The following is a 7,010-nucleotide window of genomic DNA, read 5'->3' as shown; positions in this document are numbered from 1 at the left end:
GCAGAGCTAAGTATAGTTTCCAGGTCTCTGCAGTGTGTTGCGCTATCCATTAGGCAATGGTGCCACTGCTCTCTAGAAGGGTGTTTGCTTCCATAGGAGAGGAGGGAGCCCTGGATGGAACTGGGTGCTCTATCAAACACAATAAACTGCTCTTCCAATTCTTAGTTACCCTCCTCCCCTCTCCCCCCCCAAAAAAGACTCTAACAAACACTGGATTCTGTCAAGACTGGGCTGCCCATGCAGTTGCTTCCAGCTTGGCTGTTTCATCTCGGGAAGCCGGTGAGAGTGTGCAGGTCTCCTGCAGCGAGTGGGTTGAGACGATCCAGGAGGTTTTTTGTTTAATGAATTTTTAATACACTAAAATGTAGCGTTGTTTGCAGATTAGGCACCGAGCAAGCTCAGAGAGTCTTTTCGGGAATCAAAGGTTCCCGCTGCATGGGGCCGTCTGCCACGTGCTCACTGAGCTGCTGTCTGTCGCTATTTCTGCTTTTGTTTAGTTATCTCCAAATGCAAGCAAGCAGCTTTTTTCATGTGGGGAAGGATTGATTATTCGTTGCTATAATTGTTCAAATGTCTTCAGCTTCTCTGATGTGCCAGAAGCATTGCCTCTGATTTCAGCAGCTTTGCCAGAGGCCTTGGCTGTTGACATGTATGGGGATTCTAGGACTCCAGATCAAATGTGTGTCCCCCTGCCTGGGCCCTTACCCTCAATGGGAGGATGCACAAGAACACAACCCGTGCCCTGATACCTTCACCCTTGCTCCCAGAGCCCTTTAAGCACTCCTGATCTGCTCAGGGGCATGCCTGGCAGCGTCATTGGCACCCAGGTGGATGAGCAGTGTGGGAGTAGCGATCAGAGGGACAGAGGAGCCTCGGCAACCTTTCTGTGATGTTTCAGATGCTGGTCCGGGCAGGCAGCACGCCACCCAGCACATCAGGCCAGGTCAGCTGGTGGATGTTTCCAAGTCTCTCCATCCCGCTCAGAAAGAAATCCCCAACCACTGGCACCCTGTGCTGCATCCTGCTGGGTGTGGTGCTTGCTTTCAGGGGGAAGGGCAAACACGACACACCCCTAGAATACTGTGGTTCTTCTGCTCTGGAGAGGACAGACAGAGGAAGTGGCTCATTGCGTCCTGCATTGATTTGTGCTTCGTCTGGTTCAGTGCTCGCTGCTTTCGCACTCGATACATAGGCTTAAAAAATGAAACTCTGCAGCCCTTCATAAGCTGTCCTTGACGGCTGCTTGGGGGGTGAAAGAAAAACCCTTTTCCATTTGCTGCCTACTCTGCCCTTTGACACTGCTAATGGAGTTGGGAGCTTTAATTGATTCTCCTCATTGGGCCAGGCACGGACGTTCTCATCTGCACAAGCATGGATAGTGCCCTCAGATCTGCTCCCACCGCTTCCCAGGCATTATTATTCTTAGCTGCAGCTACCAATGTCAAGGCAGTCTGTGTGCCGCTGAGCTCTGCACAAAGCAGTTTAGCTAGAGAAGTGCTAGAAATGGCTGGAGCTGGGAAAATGGGGAATGCAGCAGTGGGAAGTGGCATGGCAAAGACTTGTCAAGGCTGCCTTGCCCCCAGTCATATCCTATGCTAAACCCAGACACTGCTCTGCGCTGAGGTCCTAGGTGGTCCCTTTCGCTTGAGCCCTACCCCCTGTGGCCAGTAGATCACACACACAGGTGTATGTACACCTGTGCATGCTCGCGGGCAATAGCTGTGTGTGTTTGTAAGCTGCGAAAGGCTTTAGTCTTTCCTGGACAAAGGGAGGGGCCTTTGCTACTCATTCCTTCCATTTTCTGTTTGTCAGAACTCTCCCCAGAATGAACCTGTAGTTCAACCAGCGTACGAAGCATGTGCCCCTCCAGCCAGGATTGCTTGCAACCACTTTGCTGTACCATTACAATGATCAACTAGTTAACAGACTGTTTCTTAATCATGATTTCCCTCACTATTAAAACAAGAATTAAAATAAATGTGGGGGTTACTTTAAAAATCCCTCTTTATGCAGCAAGGAAAGAGTCCTGCCTGCATGGTGATGCTTTTCTTTGGGCTTTGTTCAGGACAGCAAAGGCTAATTCGATTTGGTATTTCCAGAACACTGAGCTGTTGCGTTTTCTGTATTACTGTCTCCAGGATACATTTTCCTGCAAGATGATCATTTCACATCACTGTTGACTTGTTTTTGGTGATTATAGATAAAATATCTATGCTAGGCACAAGCTGTATAGATTTGATTGCATGCATCTCCCTTCCTCCTTTGTATAATACCTGTCAGTTTAGATTGTGAACTATTCGGGGCAGTGACTGTCTGCTTGTGCAGCTCCTAGCACGGTGGGGCTCTGCTCCTGAATATGGCTTCCGGGTGCTACTCCAGTATAAGTTGAGCCCAACATGCACAATGATATGAAAACATTGTGTTGTCTACAGAATAGCCGCCCTTAATGCTTATTTTTCACTTACTGCAATCTGGTGTTTAGTAAAGAAATGGCCCCTTGGTGTCTCTGCTGAGTGCTGACCTTGCTGGGTCTCTAATCTGTACACCCATCAAGGTAATACATATAAATATAGAAAATCACTGATTCTTCTCTTGGAGTGTAACCGATTTCAAAGGAAACAGCGCCAATAGCTGCTTCTCTCTTACAAGTGGAACCCACCAGGGCTTCGTGCCCCCTCTCCTCTCCAGTCTTTTCAGTGTTTTCAGGAGGGACATATTAAAATCTCAGCTCTTTTCCTTTGGCAAAACGCAGAGAATAGATTTATTTTTAACAGCAAAATTAAATAGAAAGAGAAGAGAAGCGTGAATTCTGCACTGATCAGTGTCCAATTCTCTAACAGCAAGGAATTAGCCTGCATGTCCTGTGGGAACCAATCTTTTCCCTCTCTGATTCCTGTGCTTGACTCTGTGATTTTTCACCACTTCCTAGGAAACTTTTGACGCCATTCCTGGAAGGATTTTCCCCTTGAGTTCGGCATCATCCCATCCAATCTGTAATCGACTGCCAGCATACCCACTGCATTCTCCTATCAAAGCCAAGCGTGCCCCAATGCTGCAAGCATCACAGCTGATCTTGCAGGGAACAATCAGGTGATAACGTGTTAATATAAGAACTTCAGGGTGGCATCCAATTCAGCAAAGCCGCATACCGTGTCTGCCTCATCAGTCACCTTTATGGCTCATCTACTGAACAGACTTGCTGCAGAGCAGTGATGGTCCTGGCATGTTTCAAAGTGCACACAAGTCCAGTCCCCAGGTGGGCAGAATGCACTAGTAGGACGGAGGTTACCCCAGTGTCTGCCCAACATGTAGGGTGACCAGACAGAGAATGTGAAAAATCAGGACTGGAGGGTGGGGGGTAATAGGAGCCTATATAAGAAAAAGACCCAAAAATCGGAACTGTCCCTATAAAATCGGGACATCTGGTCACCCTACCAACATGTGTAGTTCGCTCCTTGGCCAAACTACTTCAGCAATAATAAAAATGTTTTTTTTCTCTTCCCCTTTCCTGTAAGCCACACAGAGAAGCCCATTCCCTAGGCTCTCCTGATGGGCAAAACTTCCCCTCTCACTGACGGTTACAGCAGCATTTTAAAGACTTGAGCTCACAGCCGCTAAGTTACAATGTGACCAAAGCACTGCTAAGCCTTGGTCTTAACACATTTGTGCATTAACTGATGTGGGAACTTGCACAGCCAAGATTTATGTGTCACTGGAGGAGCTTTTAGTCACAGGAAACTGTCACAGTTAAGGTACTTTCAATATCATCTTCTGGGGTGTTATAATTATACCCCATTCAATTAGCCCTTGGAAAAAACCTTTTGTGTTGAGGGTTATTAACGAATGAATTAAAAGACAAGGATTCCATTTGACTTCACGACAATACAGGCATAATGTACAAAATATCCAAAAATTACAAGCTGACTAAATTTAGAGCTCTGCTAGGAGGTGAAATGAAAGGTAACATGAAAACTCTTTGAGCAGACGCGACACCCAGAACAAGAGGGGTATTATCCAAGAAATAAGATGGAAACATAATTAACCATCCAGCATTATGCTGAAAGATGTAAAATTTGAAATGGGAGACAAAATTAGGTGAAATTGTTCAGCCGGCTTCAGTTTATTTCTGCTTTATAAATCACTGCTACCTGTCAGGAATAATAGAGAGCCCTTCCGAGACTGGGAGTGCACCTCGCGAGGCTGCTGCCACTGCCCATTCAGAGCAGACATGGGGAGACTGGTGCAAAATTCACCCTTTCTCCCGGGGATGATCTTAAAGTTGTTGTTCAAAGCCCCCAAATTGCTTTGCACTTGCCCATAACATGAACTGTGCATCCGAGTGAGGGCAAGCTTTGGGAAAGCAGCAGATGGTGAACGCACAGGGGTGAATCAGGGCTGGGCTTAGGGTTCGCCTCGTTCAGTGGAGCCAAGATCATGTTACACGAACTGTTTCCTGTGAGCCTTCCACCATCTTGGCTCTGAGCTGGACCCAGAGACAAGGACCCCAAGCTGCAGGGGCAGAATCCGATCCAAGGATTGGACAGTGACCCCAGTGGAATTCACACTCTGTTCTGGGCCCCTCAAGAGACTGGCTCCCCTACTGCTGTGCTGTTGTTGTGCTCCTCCTCCCGCTCTCCTTTCCATCCCATGAGGCCTCTAGTGTCCTCCCGCTCCACCACCTTCCATTAAGCCCGTTTGGTGACCTCAGCTCTTGTGAGGGAGCCTCTGACTGGCTCTTCCTGGCACTGGGGGCCAGCCCTGGATGGGTCCGTGTCTTCCAGATGCTTTTTCTGGGCATTGCACAGGCTACATCCCCGGAGGCGCAGACAATACGCATAGCTGCTGGCATTTAAGCTTCCTGTTTAAGACACAGGAGCTAGGACTCCTGGGTTCTATTCGTAGCTCGTCATTGACTGAGAAAAGCTGCTCCTGCCCTCCCCCCATGCCTCCATTCCCCTCTCTGACATGGAGACAGTCCTGGCTCCCCAAGGACAGGGGTCAATTCATTAGTTTGTGCAGTGTGCTTTGAGATCCTTGGGTGGAAGGTGCCGGGGAAGGATGAATAACGAGATCTGTATCTTCAGCACCGAGCGAGGCGGATGAAAATAACGTACGTGGTTTTGTGCTGGACGCGATCCATTAGGCCCCCCACAATTGCTGGCCTTTTTTTGGCGTTTGGTCTCATGTTCAGTGAAGGGTTCCAGTGGACAGTGCTCGTTAGGTTGTCAGTCAACGAAATCCAAATGGGTTCAGATGATTGCAGCACCCTGTGAAATACCCATATTGAAAACAGGGCACTGGGAGTATGGCTACTGGGCTGTGTGTAAAACGCTCCAACGTGGGGACACTAAGTAACCTCGGCTGCTAGGGAACGCTGACAATAGTTTGTATTACATATTGCCTTCCCTCCCCACTCCTCCCTCCATCTCCCTCAGGTGCTCCAGCACTTCCTGCATCCCTCCTGACAGCCGGGAGGAGAACATAAATGCGAAGCTGTCCCTGGCCATGCGGATCAATACCTAGCTAAGTGGTGCGAGAGGGCTCAGCGACAGAAGATTACTGCTGGCCCAGTGCCTTCTGCTGTGTTGCGCAGGCACCTAGGGGTGGGCAAGGACTGTGCAGCAGGTGCTGGCTGGCAGATTCAATTAGCTCGTTATGTCTATAAAGGAAACAAAATCAAAGAGAAACTAGACCAGCTCTTTGTTAAACATAATGGTTCACAGGGCGAGCTGAGGCGAGTAACCGCAAATGTACACGGCGTAGTGCAAAGGAAATTGTATTCTTCTTCTTTCCATTACAGTAGCACCTAACAACGATCAGGGCCCCGTTGTGTTAGGCACTATCCGTACACTTTGCAAGAGACAGCTCCTGCCCTGAGGACCTGACAGTCTACGGGGATAGGACAGACAAAGGGTGAGGGGGCAGCAGAGAAGTCACTCATCAGGTCCATGGCAGAGGCAGGAATAGAAGCCAGGTCCCCCGAGGCCCAGCTCAGCTCCCTGCAGGGGACTGGAACCATTTTTATAGTGGGGGTGCTGATGATGGAAACCATGTATTTGGGTTGCTATTACTATTTCAAGCACCCCTCGTTCCAGCACCATTGGTTCCCTGTGATCATGCTGCCTCTCCTAGCTGGAATGCTATTTGCTCAAGGACAATTTTATTTTTCTGAAAAGAACAGGAGTACTTGTGGCAGCTTAGAGACTAACAAATTTATTAGAGTATAAGCTTTCGTGGGTTACAACCCACTCCTGTTCTTTTTGAGGATACAGACTAACACGGCTGCTACTCTGAAACCTTTATTTTTCTGGTTAGTTTTTCTTTGTCTGGAAACCTCCCCTTTTCCTCCTCCCCCCAGTCCCCAGAAAATAGAATCCATCACCCAGAAAGCCACTCTGTTGCCTTGCCAGTGGGCTGGAGAAAGGAAATGGTTCCGTTCATTATCACATTGAAGATTGCAGTGCCACAGAAAAACGGGCTGAGTCCCAGGGAAGTGGCAGCATCTCCACGTCTCTCCCTCCAGGAATAGAGGCAATTCGGGGCACGGTGCTCCGTCCAGGAAAGTGAAATCAAGTGTGACCATGTGCAACAAGCTGCAGGTGCTGAAAGAGGCTGCAGGACGCCTCCTGATAGTTGGGCTCTGTCTACACGACGGAGCTATTAGTGACACGGCTGTGCCACTACAGCCATGCCGCTAAAAGCCGCTCAGTGTAGCCGCTGTTAAACTTCCACCTCCAACGAGCGGCGTTCCCGTTGTCGGCAGGGGAGTGCTCCTGCTGACAATGTCCTGGTCACACCAGTGCTTGTCGTCGACAAAACTTTTGTCTTTCTGGGGGGAGGGAGAGGGGTGTTTAACACCTCTGAACAACAAAAGTTTTGTCTTTCACTTGCCAGTGTAGACAAAGCCTCAGGCCTGGAAGACACCAAATTAATGCTTCACCAGCAGGGTGCAAACATTAGTTAATGGAGCCTCCCATCATCCCTGAGACTTAGGTACTGGGGCATAGGCG

The sequence above is a fragment of the Chrysemys picta genome, chromosome 4, assembly GCF_011386835.1.
Source record: "Chrysemys picta bellii isolate R12L10 chromosome 4, ASM1138683v2, whole genome shotgun sequence".
In the NCBI taxonomy this organism is placed as follows: Eukaryota; Metazoa; Chordata; order Testudines; family Emydidae; genus Chrysemys; species Chrysemys picta.
Note: the sequence above shows the minus strand (reverse complement) of the source record.